Raw genomic sequence first — 13,868 nt, 5'->3', positions numbered from 1 at the left:
GGAGAAAAGTATAAGGTTGGAGAAGTCGTTATTTAATTTAATCTGGCTTCGTATGATTAAAAGCAACACGATCATCGACCAGACGCAGTCCCCCCCCCGTTGTTGTTGTTGTGAGCTCCGTTGGGGGGAAAATCAGCGATGTAAACGGTGACGTCATGACGCAGCAGCGGCAGCTGGGCGGTGTGAACAGAGCGGGAGCTGAAAAGGGAAACCGGAGCTGAACCAGAAAAGCTCTAGCAAGGAGCTAGAAAGGGGAAAGCGCTGGTGTGAAAGCTGCAAAAGAGACAATCACTCTCTGCTACCTGGACTGTCACAGACTGAAAGCTCTTTGTAATGTCTTCAAAGCGGTGTCTTCAGACTGAGAGGAGGTTTTCACAGAGACTGTTTTTATTGTTGCTGCTGGGGCAGGCAAACATGTGGATCTCCAAAAGCAGGAACAACAAAGTAAACAGTACAGCAGCTCAGCAACTCACTAACATGTGTTTCTCTTGGTGAAAGCAAGAGTGAGTGTAGATTTTAGATTTCACTCTCTGATGAGAAACATGGAGGAGTTTTTAAACCGTTAGTGTTTCACTCCATCTGTGAGCTCTGTGGTGGAGGGAGGCCTTGCTTTGAACTCTGTTTCTATGTGAAGAGATGTGTTTAACAAATCAAATCTTCTTAATGTCTAAAAAAAAATCAAATATCCTCTCTCTCTCTCTCTCTCTCTCTCTCTCTCTCTCTCTCTCTCTCTCTCTCTCTCTCTCTCTCTCTCTCTCTCTCTCCAGATAAGCTGTTTCAGTCCAACATCTCTGTGTCCTCCTCCATGTACGGGGTCTCCGGGGCCCAGCAGCAGGGGTTCCAGGTGTTCAGAGGCTACACCTTCACCATCAGTTGCTCCATCCAGCCTCAGTACCTAGGAGGCTCCTTCCTGCTCAGCGCCTCCACTCACAACTACACCCGGCCAGCTGTCAATCACTCTGCCCACTTCCTGTTCCCGGCTGCAGAGCCCGCCCACCAGGGAAACTACAGCTGTGTTTATTTCTCTGCTTTTTCTCAGGACTTCTCCTCTGAGAGCCGTGTGCTCTCCGTCACCGTCACAGGTGAGCTGTTAGAGTTTACTGTAGGACAGAGCGTGATGCTCCCCAGGAGAACGCTGGTGAGGACTGAGTGTTTTACTGTGAGCCCTGAAGCAGTCACACCCTAACATCACATTTAGCTTTCCAGAGCAACGTACATAAGTGCAATGAACCGTGAAGACATGAATCCAGAACAGCAATTCTCCAGTCAGCTGTAGTTTACATTGGAGTATTGCCATGAGTACTGACTGTTCAACAGATACAGCTAGCAGCTTCTCCCTACAGTCCTACTGTCTGGTATGAACAGGAAAAAGGGTTGTGGTTGAATGAAGATCTTAAAGGGCCCATGTCATGGCCATTTCCACTGATCATAATTACATTGTTGAGGTATACTAAAATAGATTTATACTGTGCAATTTTCCAAACTCACATTGGTTTCGCATACAGCATCTCTGTCAAGCATGTGTATTCAGCAGTATTCACTTTCTCCACTAAACGACTCGTTGGAGCTCTTGCCCCCCCCTCCCTGTGAGCCTAGTGTGCTCCGATTGGTCAGCTCGGCCACTCGTTCTGATTAGTCAACCACCAGAGAGGCTGCGCCCATGTCAGTGCTTTTCCCGGCTGCTCTCAGCGTAACATCAGTCTTATCATGGCGTCGGTACAGCGGTATATTTTATATACATATATATTTTTAACTGTTGTTATAGAAGAGTGTGACGGCCCCAGGGCCTTTGTCTTACGATGGGGTGGAGCTGAAGAAGCTAATCAGCACGATCACGGACACCTCCGGACACTACGGCCCCAGTCTCTCTCCAAAGCGGCTGCAGGAAGACTAACTCTGCGATCCTCTCAACCACCTATCTTTGCATTTACCACAATAAATGTGCCGTGGTTTTGTAAACTCGTGTATGTCTCCTTGTCTTTCCGTTGTGGCCTACGAGCTACTCTCATAACAAAGAGTAAGTTATTTTTACCCGTTATAAACTACTACTGTTTGATGAGAAATCAAATCATGGTTTGCTATATATGAATTCAGGGAAGAAAGGATAGGCCTACTAAGTATTTCCATTAAACTTTATTTTTAGAAATGTACAAAATGAACATAAATATACATATATACACGGTATATCATCCATTCCTCCTCCTCTTGCCTGCGCACAGCCGGTGCGGTGCGGTGCCTTTTAGCACGAGGCCTCAGTAGTAGTAGAATCCCTTCCCCGTCATGGATTGTCCGCCAGGATCTGGCTGGACGAAATCAAATGCAAATCACAAAATATTAGAGAAACTTAGTTGTTTTAGATTCGTTAGTAGTAGTTGTGTAATGAACAGCTTGCCTGCTAATATGCTAACCTAGCTTTGTTTACCTTGGTAGCTAACACGATATGAACGTTAGCTTGGAGGAAAGGCAACTATAATGCAGTGTAATAAAACTACTATGAACAAAGCTAGTGGTTCATATTAGGCTAGCAATAACGTGTTTTATAATTGCAATCGTATACGGGTATTCTGCTACCATACAATGTAACTTGCATGAATACATTGTTTTGCGCTAGCATACAGCTAGCCTCGTTAGCTACATGCAGTATATGTACGGTCACAATGTACGGTAAACCGGAGTATACTGTATGAGTATTCCGTGTGTGTGACTGCAGACATTCTCCTGCCATGACAAACATGTAAGGCCATCTGCTGACATTGTAGTTGATATATTTAAACGCTAGCAACGTAGCATCACAAAAATGTTTTTCTGACCAAAACTAGCTCAAGCTCCGTGTGTTAGATCGCTACGCCAGCTATAATGTAATTACGTTTCGCGACTGACCGGCAAATCACCCGCAGTATACTGTCAATAGGTATTTTGTGTGTGAATGCAGACATTCTCCTGCTATGAGATACATGTATGCAAGGCCATCTGCTGATATTAGAGTTGATATATGGAAACTCTAGCAACTTAGTTAGCACAGTTAGCACTGTGTCAATGGCTTAGCAGTCCAACACAGTTTACACATTTAAACAGTCTTGTTTGATAAATACACAAATAACAATGCAAACTTACAGGTTGTATACCCAGATCTTCCCCTGCTCCAAACGGTCCAAACAAGCTGTGCATATCCGGCCTCAAACTGGGCAATGTTTTTGGAAGCTTTCGTCTGTGAAATGCCGGTTCTTCGAACCTCTGGAGGAGGAACACGCCGCTGCTGGTGTGGCCATAGCTCTTCGGGATTGGTCCATTTCGTTCCGGGTACCGCATGACATCAGGCGGTACCCGGAACTAAATGGAAGACTCAAATGGGCAGTGACGTATCTCCAACGAGGCGTTTTGGGGAGGTATTTTCTGTGTTAGAGTTTTACTCGCTACAGGGTGTACTTTGAGGGTTTTGACTCTGCACACCGTTTACATGCATAAAAACCTTCATAACACACAAGGGGACGGGTAATAACCGGAAAAGCATGACATGGGAGCTTTAAGAAGATGTAGTTTATTGTAATATAACTGTAGAGGAGTCTCCATGCTGAAGTGGGTTCAGGTCTCTGTGTGTTTGCTGACTCTTGATGTGATGCTGTCCATGTGTTTGATCAGATCCAGGACCTTTTATCATCCGAGCCGTCGTCCTGCCGCTGACTCTGCTGCTGGTGCTGCTGGTGACCGTCGGACTTCACTTCTACTGTAAGGTACGGAAACATGTTGTTGTTCCACCACTGACTGAATGATAAGGTACTGAGACATGTTGTTGTTCCACCACTGACTGAATGATAAGGGACTGAAACATGTTGTTGTTCCACCACTGACTGAATGATAAGGTACTGAGACATGTTGTTGTTCCACCACTGACTGAATGAAACAGGCCGTTTCTCAATCGCGAGGATTCTGGCTTGGTAGCACAGCCGAGCCGAGCATCTTGCTTCAGAAGCGAGGCAAGAATACTTCCTGGCATTCGGAAAACGAAGAGTGGAACAGGCTAGCAAGTGTGCAGGTGTGCGTCATATGAGAGGCCCCGCCTTACATCTTCCGCCACAGATTTGGGGAAATTGGTCCATGCGCAAAGCATTGTGGGGATTTTAAGGACGCGAAGTCTACCCATGTGCAGCCTCAAAATTTCCCCCAAACCAAGGACGCGGCCTCGGTGGAATTCCAAGTATGCTGCAGATTGGAACAGTCCTTCGGCGGCACTCGATGACGTAGCATCCTTGAAATATTGGCTTGGAAGCCAATATCCTCGCGATTGAGAAACGGCCACAGTGTGTGTTATTGAACAGGAGTGATGCAGGAAGTCTCACTGTGTGCTGTCATGTCTCTCCAGGCCACCAGGGGGCGGAGGCCGAGCCGACAGGAGGACATTGAGCTGGATTACCTGGGTGTTCCTGCTGAAGAGGAAGGAGCTCAGGGAGCAGAGTAGCAGCTCCAAGGAGCTCCTCTCGCACACATGGGTTTATCAGCTCTTATAGCTTTTAACCAACGTTAGAAAATATAGCTTTCACTCTGAAAGTCACCAGCAATGTGTTAGTGCCTCATGTTTCCTGACTTCCTGTCAGCTCCAAGCCAATTGGTTCCCACTGAAGATGAAGATCTTTAAAAAACATCACAAGTTAGTTTTATTTTTAAAAGTCAATGCAGTCGGTGCAGTTTGAAACCAGACACACCAACCCAGGCCGCTCAGGAACTAAGTTGGCCAATGAATGCCATATATTAATGTTCAAATATCCTCTAAAAACAGTGTTACAATACCCAGTGTTTGAATCTAATGTAGTGATTCCTGAGATAACAGGAGGAACGCGTTACAGCGCCACCTAGTGTTAGATTTGTAGACCTCGAGCACAACAAGGGTTTTTGTTATTCAATCAACAAATAAGACAAAGTACAGTTTTTAAAATGTTACGTTTTTCACAACAATTCATCTGATCAGCAAGATAGGATATTTGATCCCCTTGTGGTTCACATGGGTCATTTTAGCAGCAGGGCCAGATTTAGCTGAACAATATACAAATAGGAATTGAACAAAAGTAAATAGTCCAAACACTTCTTATTTCATAACAATGTAGATGTTTTTTTTATTGAAAAATGTGATTTCAGTTGAATTTACCTTGATTTTAGTCTGAAGAGATTGTTTGTATAAAAAAAACAAGCTTTTTCAGAGAAATCCGATTATATTTGTAATTTGCCAAAAAGTATAAGATTTTAACTTTTCTTCAAAGTTCTTATTTCACATGTACTGAGCTCAGTTTGTAATCATTTTCAATCATTCAGTATTTTTCTTATGTTATATCATTTTTTATGGTATTTCTCTGTATTTTGTAGTAATTTAGCTGTTTTTAAGAACTCCACCTATTGGAGAGCATTCCCAAATGCATAAGATATTAAATACTAACATGTTGTAATTAAAAATGTACATAATTTGGTAGAAGTTTCCTTTTTAAAGGGTAATGTGCTTTGTTATGTGATCAAGAAATGTGCTTGTTTTTGTATTATTGAGGATTGTACTTATTTCACAAGATGATCAATAATATGTAATCATTACGTTTTAGACTTTTATGAAACGTTTTTAATTTCTTTTGAATTTCACTTTTTTCAAAGAATTCAGATTATTTTTGTGATTTAGGATTTTCCCAAATTCAGGAGACTAATTATTTCGTACTTAAAATGTTAACATTGTCCGTAAACAAGTGTTGTGATTTTGGAACCGAGAAATGTTTTTGCTTCATAAGAATTTTGATTGATTTTGTTGTTTTTTGCATTTCTGAAGAATTTAGCTTTCGCCAATTAAGGTTTTTTGATGTGGCTTTTTTTTAACAAATGTTGTCAACGCTGTCATTTGCTATGTACCAAAAAAATAATAAAACTTCTTTAATAATCCATGAAACTCTGAGAGTGAGCTGATTTCAAAAGTGTTTCTCCTGGTTTGCTTTGTTTCTGTGTGAGAATTAAACCTCAAGGCTTTAGTTATAACAGGTTAGTATTGAAATAGCTGATTGATTGATAGCGTACAGCGCCCATAAACTATGGCAGGGGTCTGCAACCCTTTGGACCCCAAAGAGCCATTTTGCCCCCTTTTCCACCCATTTCTTTTGTCTGGAGCCGCAAAACCAACACATTCTCACTCCCAAAAGTCCAACATTATACAATCAAACAAATAAATAAACACAAGGATAATTGTGTCTTATTGTTGAGTAAATAACAGTGTGTGGTTTAGAAAAGAATACAAAATTAGAAGGAAAAAAAGATGAAACAATACAGATTTCAGTTTTCTGAGCCCCTACTCTCCCCCTAACTGACAGCAACAAAAGTCCGACATTATTCAATTAAAATAAAGAAGTAAACACAATATGTGTGGCTTGATATTGAGTTAGAAAAAGGTTGATAAACGCTGTGAGAATGGGTCTGCGGAGAGCATTTTGCCGCGATCCCAACTGGTCTATTACCAACGTTCAGGGAGCTCTATGCAAGTCAATGGGACTCCCTGATAGTTGAAACTCAACGCTAAAGGGCCCCCCCTTGCGTTGGAAAGTGACGACAGGGACCCTGACATGACGTCAACATAGGCCGAGTTGGGAGTGAGAATGTGTTGGCAAAACATATCTGATAGCTTGATAGCCTATAACGTTGTATTAATTGTTATATCATAGACATGTATTATTTATTACATTAAAGAAAACTGTTAACCTCTAATAATAAACAAAGAACTCGTATAAGGAGAATAAAAAGAAATACACAGGCCTACTTTAAAATAAATTAAACACAGCACTTGGGGAGTCCTCTGCACATTTGAAGGAAATAAATACAATTCAAATGGGCCCACTTTGAAATAAATAAAAAGCTACACACTGTGAAACAGTTCATGTCAGTTCAACTTGCAAATGAAAGTCCACCTGCTGCCTTGAAAAAGCAAATCAAGTCAACTTGAAGACAAACTTTGTTTCAACTCATTAATGCAAGTAAATCTCGTTGATATGACTTAAAGGTTCTAGTTGTATTAACATTGCTTTTTTAAGTTGTTTAACCCTCCTATTGTCTTCGTTCCCCCCCTTACTTTGGTGTTTGCGGTCAAATTTGACCGGTCCTGTTTTAACTGCTATTACATTAAAACAAAAACCATTAATCATCACCACATTTCCTTTAACACCCTTTCAAACTGTACATATTGTATCAGACTACTGGTACACATGAACAACTGCAGTAAATATACAAAGAATAGACACTGAACATGTATTGCGTGTGCCAGGTGTGATCCATGTGGGGGGATGGGCACATAAGGGGGGAACACATCTAGAGTATGTGTGTGTGTGTGTGTGTGTGTGTGTGTGTGTGTGTGTGTGTGTGTGTGTGTGTGTGTGTGTGTGTGTGTGTGTGTGTGTGTGTGTGTGTGTGTGTGTGTGTGTGTGTGTGTGTGTGTGTGTGTGTGTTTTATCTGATCTGGATGGTTACTAATTCCTTTTCTTTATGGCGGGAACACCATGGGTGTTTCAAAGTTGACTAAATCATCCAAAATTCAATGAAAGTGGTGATCAGCAATTTCATATGTTCAAATGTCTACTGTGAAGGATATCATAAAGCCTTAATGCAATTGAATCTAAAACAAAAAAGTTATGATTGATGAAAGTAGTAAATCGGTCAGATTTGACCCGAAGACAACAGGAGGGTTAAGTTGTTTTAACTTTATACTCAGAGTTGAAGCAAATACCAATCTGACATTATTAGAGCAAGGAAACCTTATTTACCTCCTAGTCAAATAAACTCACATTTCAGTCTTATTATAACTCACACTTTCAAGTTCTACATTTATATAACTCATCATTTCAAGTTAAGAACATTGTAATAATACATTTGTTTCAACTTAGATCTATTAGTTATATTGACTTCTGATTGCAAGTTTATTATTACATAATAATTATTGCAGCAAATTTGTTCAGATATATAACGTTTATTTAAAAAAACATGTTATACATCAACTTGAACACGGCATGTACTCGCTACAGGGTGTACTGAGGGTTTGTGACTGCAGACCGTTTACATGCAGAGAAAGCTACATCACACGGGGACGGGTAAGAACAGAAAAGCATGACATGGGACCTTTAAATAAAAGTGTTGGTTCATTAGGAAAGTTATTATCTCCCAAAGTATATACATTTAGACAATCAAACATTCAGTTCAGGAAAGCATAAGGGTTTACCACCTCTTTGCCCTTTTTTCTTTGTGTGGCCTGCTGACCTTAGGTATAATGTCAAATGAATGACAAAACAAATGACTGAGCATAGCCAAAGAAAAAAATGTTACCTTTGACTTACACAGACTAATATTTATTTATTTCATTATGCATATCAACATTCATACATTTCTGCAATACATGTAGTTATTATTGTATTTAGTTTAGTGTTTTTATTTATGTTATTCTTTCTTTATTATGCAATTATTTCTATTGTAAATGTAATTTTTCATTTGTAGAAATACTTTTAACCCATTAAATAACTCCGTGTTTAGATAGACACTTATTTGCAGTTACTTTCTCATTTAATTCGCTTTTTTTCCCCGATTGATACTCTGGTCAAATGTTACTAACTTTACGTGTGAGAGAAAACATACAGTGGCCAGTACGGGTATCGAACCCGCAACCTTCGCGTTATTAGCACGACGCTCTAACCAACTGAGCTAACCGGCCATGCGTAGTCTCTGTAGTGACGTAATCAAACAATCAAGTAATAAACGAAACCTACAGAACCGAAAGGTAAATATCCCTGGTTGGTATCTCGTTACTGACGGTAAGATTTCATAGTTTAAACATGTTAATGCGTTTTACTTTGTTAGATTTATAGAGAAAGTCAATAAAATAACATCAGTCATGCAACAGTTTATGGCTATCAGAGTGATAATCAGGCAGCAATCAGGCTGACAAAAACTACAATGTGTACTCGTCCTGTGTTCCTTAATGTCTAAAGTTGTATTTGACTTATAACCTACTTTTCTGTTACACACGGACTGCAGCTATAGTTGAATAAACTATCAAGTAATGTTTCATAGAGTTAGTGTAATGTTGAATGTGAATTTTAAAGGCAGACCAACTGAATAAGAGTGCAATACAACCAGCAAGGTTAGCAACATTTATGAATAAGCTACAAGATGGACTCACTTCTGACAAGGAAGCAAATACAGGTGATTTAGCAAGTTAAAATGTAAAATCCCACAAGGAGGAAGCGAAACAGGGCAAGGCAAGTTCATTTGTATAGAACCTCTTAAGGATTCAGAGTGCTTTAATGTGACAAACGAGGCATCAAGGCACATTTAAAAAAGAATACACAATATTATAGATATACACAGAAGGAATCTGAAGTTACCTACTGTAACTCCAGCTTCTATGAGTATTGGCGTAGCCCTCTAAGGCTATCGCTATTGGGTAATCCCCCTGCGCACCCGCGCAGCACTGAAACACTTGTAGTCCACGCCCGCCCGCAAGGTGGGCCCCACCCTCGGGCTCCCTTCCGGTATAAATAGGAAGGAGGCCCGAAAATCTGCTCCCACACAAAACAACTTTTCTTCAGCTATTCGTGGAGCCAGTGGGGCCCAGAACTTAGAGGGCTACGCCAATACTCATAGAAGCTGGAGTTACAGTAGGTAACTTCAGTTCTATTTCGTATATGGCTTCGCCCTCTAAGGCTATCGCTATTGGGTTAAGGGCGAAGCAAGATGTAGTCTGCGCCCCACTGGGTCCCCCCGGTACAAGAAGCACAGACACACCTGCTCAGATAACAACCCATGCCTATTGCGCCATGCGAATGGCGCATCACAGTCCCTGGAATATAGCATAACATGAATATTTACCATGAGGGGACGAAGGCTGGGAATAATACATACCTGCCGCTGTGAGAAAGTAGAGACGAAGGTCACACTTTGCCCAGTGACAGAAAGGAGGGGGAATAGCAGCTCTCTGCGTGCAGACAGACAGGAGAGCGCACAGCTAGGTCCCCAACATCACTCACTCTGACAAGACATTCCGTACGAAATGTGTCAGGGGAAAAAGGGGGACGTCCCTCTCATAAGAGGGAATACAGGCCACTCTCCGTGTGCCGAGGCAGGAGAGAGGCGCACAGCTGGATCCCTGACGTCACTCACTCTGACAGGACACTCAGCACAGGGTGTGTCAGAGAGGAATGGGAGACATCCCTCAAATACAATTGAATAAATGAACAGGGAGAAGACCAAGATGCAAGCAGTGAAAATGTATTCCACTGACATTCCTCCGTGCAAAGCCGTGGAGGAGGAAACATTCCTCTGGTGGAGTGCGCATTGATGTTCTCCGGGGGATCCACCCCAGCGGAGACATATGTGACACAGCTTCACACAGCCAGTGTGACAGCCGTTGTGCAGATAGAGACTGCCCTATCGAGCGCTCTCTATAATGCACAAACAGGCGCTAAGAACGGCGCAAGGCAGCCGTGCGCGCCACATAGCAGGACAGCTGAGATGAGACGTGGCTTCTTCCTCCGACCTGTGAGGAGGGGGAAAGAAGCCAGCCAGGGTGATCACTCTTGACCTAAAAAAGTTTGTGATGACCTTAGCCTTAGGCATGAAGCCGGGTTAGCCTAAACGGCTGTCCTCCCTGGCGATTGAGGTAGGCTGCCGTGGCCTGTTGGCTGGGCGAATCAACACATGTTTGATTGTACAGCAACGGGGCGAAGTGCTGGAATACTTCCCAACCCGGAGAACAGCTCCAGCACATTTACCTCTGACGCACGGGGTCGGTGCGTGGGCGAATGAACCACCTCTGGAGACCCCTCCTGTGGGGGAGACCCCGGGGAATCCCCACGTGATCAGCTGACGTCATGCTGAGTAGCTGTATCACGGAGAGGGCTGTCACCACGCTGTGGGATGTGACACGCTGGATAGGGAGCTGTCAGTTCCTCCACTCGCTGCAGCGAGAGCCGCACTCTGCTGGCTGAGTTTTATTCCACTCGCAGATAAATGAATGTCTGGGGGGGAAGAGGACAGCTCGAGCGAGCTATGCAGTTTATAAACCAATAGGTCAAAACAGCAGGCTTCTGCAGCGAATGACCCATCTCTGGAGTCTCCTCCTGTGGGGGAGACCCATGGGGATCACCGCGTGACCAGCTGACGCCAATGCCGAGCAGCTGCGTCACGGAGAGGGCTGTGCGGGTTTAGACACGCCGGAGGAGATCTCGCTGCAGTTCCTCCACTCGCTGCCGCAAGAGCCGCACTCTGCTGGCTGAGTTTAATTCCACTCCCAGATAAATGAATGTCTGAGAGGGGAGAGGGCAGCTCTTCTCCAAATTCATTATGAAACCCAGGCTTTGACAGATGCGATACGAGATGTAACGTCTGTAAAGCGACTTCCTCATGCTGGATCGAGCCAGCAAAATAGCAGGTCGTCCAGTGGCTCCAGCCTTCTCTACACAAAATGCGAGGAGCCAGGGAACATCCAAACAGCAGACGATTGTCTGGTCTGATATTCCCTGAAAAGAGAAACGCAGGAAAAAAAGAAACATAAATAAATACAGGAATAATGAATTTCAGTTTCTTAAATCACTTAATCACTGATTATAATGTTCTTCTTACTTGCAATTCTCTAGCTCATTAATGCTCCTGTGCTTACAGTTCCCCACCAGAAATATAATAAACATGCCATTCTTTTCAGTTTATCTTACTCTGATGGCTTACTTGATGATTTAACAGATATAATGTTCAATTAAAAGTGAATTGAGAAGCTGAAGACCAAATTTGTCATTACTGGGTGTTGAACCTTAGGTTTCTGCATGTTATATAACAGTTGTACACCTAACCCTAACGAGATACCAACCAGGGATATTTACCTTTCGGTTCAGTAGGTTTTGTTTATTACTTGATTCTTTTATTACGTCACTACTAGGACTACCCATGGCCGGTTAGCTCAGTTGGTTAGAGCGTCGTGCTAATAATGCGAAGGTTGCGGGTTCGATACCCGTACTGGCCACTGTATGTTTTCTCTCACACGTTGAGTTAGTACAATTTGACCAGAGTATCAAACGGGGGGGAAAAAAGCGAATTAAAGGAGTAAGTAACTGCAAATAAGTGTCTATCTAAACACGGAATCATTTAATGTGTTACAATTATTTCCACAATTGAAAAATGACATTTACAATATAAATAATTGCATAATAAAGAAAGAATAAAATAAATAAAAACACTAAACCAAATTCAACGAGAAAATGCATTTCCTGCAGAAAATGCGTACGAACGCTGTAAACTGTGAACATTTGTGGATGAATTTAGCTGAAAATGCAGAAAAAGCTGAATGGTAGCTGCTTTGAGCTAGAGAGACCAAGGGTGTTTCTCAATCGCGAGTAAAGCTGCTTCAGAGCCACTATTTCAAGCATACTACGTCATCGAGTGCCGCCGAGGTACTGTTCCAATCTCCAGTATACTTGGAAATCTACCAAGCCCGGCGTACTCCGTTTGGAGAAATTTCGAGGCTGCACATGAGTAGACTCCGCGGTCTTAAAATCCCCACAATGCTTTGCGCACGGACCAATTTCCCCAAATCTGTGACAGAAGATGTAAGGCGGGGCCTCTCATATGACGCACACCTGCACACTTGCTAGCCTGTTCCACTCTTCGTTTTCCGAATGCCCGGCCTTACATCTTCCGCCACAGATTTGGGGAAATTGGTCCATGTGCAAAGCATTGTGGGGATTTTAAGGACGCGAAGTCTACCCATGTGCAGCCTCGAAATTTCCCCCAAACCAAGGACGCGGCCTCGGTGGAATTCCAAGTATGCTGGAGATTGGAACAGTCCTTCGGCGGCACTCGATGACGTAGCATCCTTGAAATATTGGCTTGGAAGCCAATATCCTCGCGATTGAGAAACGGCCCCAGTGTGTTGCTGAACTTAGCGGAGGAATGCAGAAAAGTGAAATGATATGAATCAAATTATTACAGCTCAAATGCATTGCAATGACTTTGTTGAAAACTTGAAAGTGAAATGTTAAACTGGAAGAGTAGGACAAATAGTGGAGAAGCTTAATATTTAAAAGAAAAGGTTTAAAAAAGGTATAAACAACATGTATATCCTAAATGTCCTGAAATAGCTGAATAAGTTAATAGTTGAATGGTTTCTGCAGCTGCAAGTAGGCTGAAGGAGTTACATATCAGATGTAAGTAGTAGTGAATGAATGTGTATTAGGAAGAGAAAAGAAAGTAAAAAGGCTTGGGAAAGCAGCAGAATATTTTGACTGCAAACTTTTCGACTAAAACCATACGTCACCAATAATGTATAAAATATGTGGAACATGTTGAAGTCAGTATGAAGTCTCCATCAGACAGAAAAGAATAGGCTGAGACAGTCTGTTAATCTTACACTTTGACAGTACATATCCCCTTTAAAGCCAGTCTCCTTAACTGTTGCTGAACAGCAGACAGTGCAGCCTCTAAGTTATAGAAAAGTGCTGAATGTCAAATGTAGCTTAGTAGTAATTTAGCATCAGGGTACAAGGCTTTGCTGGTGTAACATTAAGAAAGTCAAAAGAGTCAGTCTGGATTGCAGAATGTTTTAACACGAGGCACATCATTTCTCTTTATTCTGAGAAAGTCTCATTTTAAAGATGCTTTTTGTTAAACCTATCCAGCAATTGTTGGTCAGCAAGATCTCCTAAATCAGAGCCGTGGTCTGTTCCTATTCAATGTCATAGAAAGGCCTTGTGGCAGTCATTTGACTATTACCCTGTACATTATGCCCATGCATCAAAATACATCTCTGCTCACTGTTATTAGAGCATTCGTATTGTACTATCTTCCTGATTGTATTGTATATAGTTTATATTTGTGTTCAT

General features: G+C 42.2%; 1 long non-coding RNA gene and 2 other non-coding genes across 3 annotated transcripts; 2 read left to right on the top strand and 1 right to left on the bottom strand.

The window, feature by feature from the left end:
* The first annotated feature begins 996 nt into the window (after nucleotides 1–996).
* On the top strand, nucleotides 997–4,958 carry LOC117468641. Its single transcript, XR_004554504.1, has 3 exons — nucleotides 997–1,082; nucleotides 3,640–3,731; nucleotides 4,361–4,958. It is a non-coding gene; the product is annotated as an uncharacterized LOC117468641 (long non-coding RNA).
* Nucleotides 4,959–8,636: 3,678 nt separating this feature from the next.
* On the bottom strand, nucleotides 8,637–8,710 carry trnai-aau. The gene has a single exon. It is a non-coding gene; the product is annotated as a tRNA-Ile (tRNA).
* Nucleotides 8,711–11,939: 3,229 nt separating this feature from the next.
* trnai-aau lies at nucleotides 11,940–12,013 on the top strand. The gene has a single exon. It is a non-coding gene; the product is annotated as a tRNA-Ile (tRNA).
* Nucleotides 12,014–13,868: the final 1,855 nt, after the last annotated feature.

The sequence above is a fragment of the Trematomus bernacchii genome, unplaced genomic scaffold (assembly GCF_902827165.1).
Source record: "Trematomus bernacchii unplaced genomic scaffold, fTreBer1.1, whole genome shotgun sequence".
Taxonomy (NCBI): Eukaryota; Metazoa; Chordata; class Actinopteri; order Perciformes; family Nototheniidae; genus Trematomus; species Trematomus bernacchii.
This window is presented reverse-complemented; position numbering and strand designations above follow the sequence as displayed.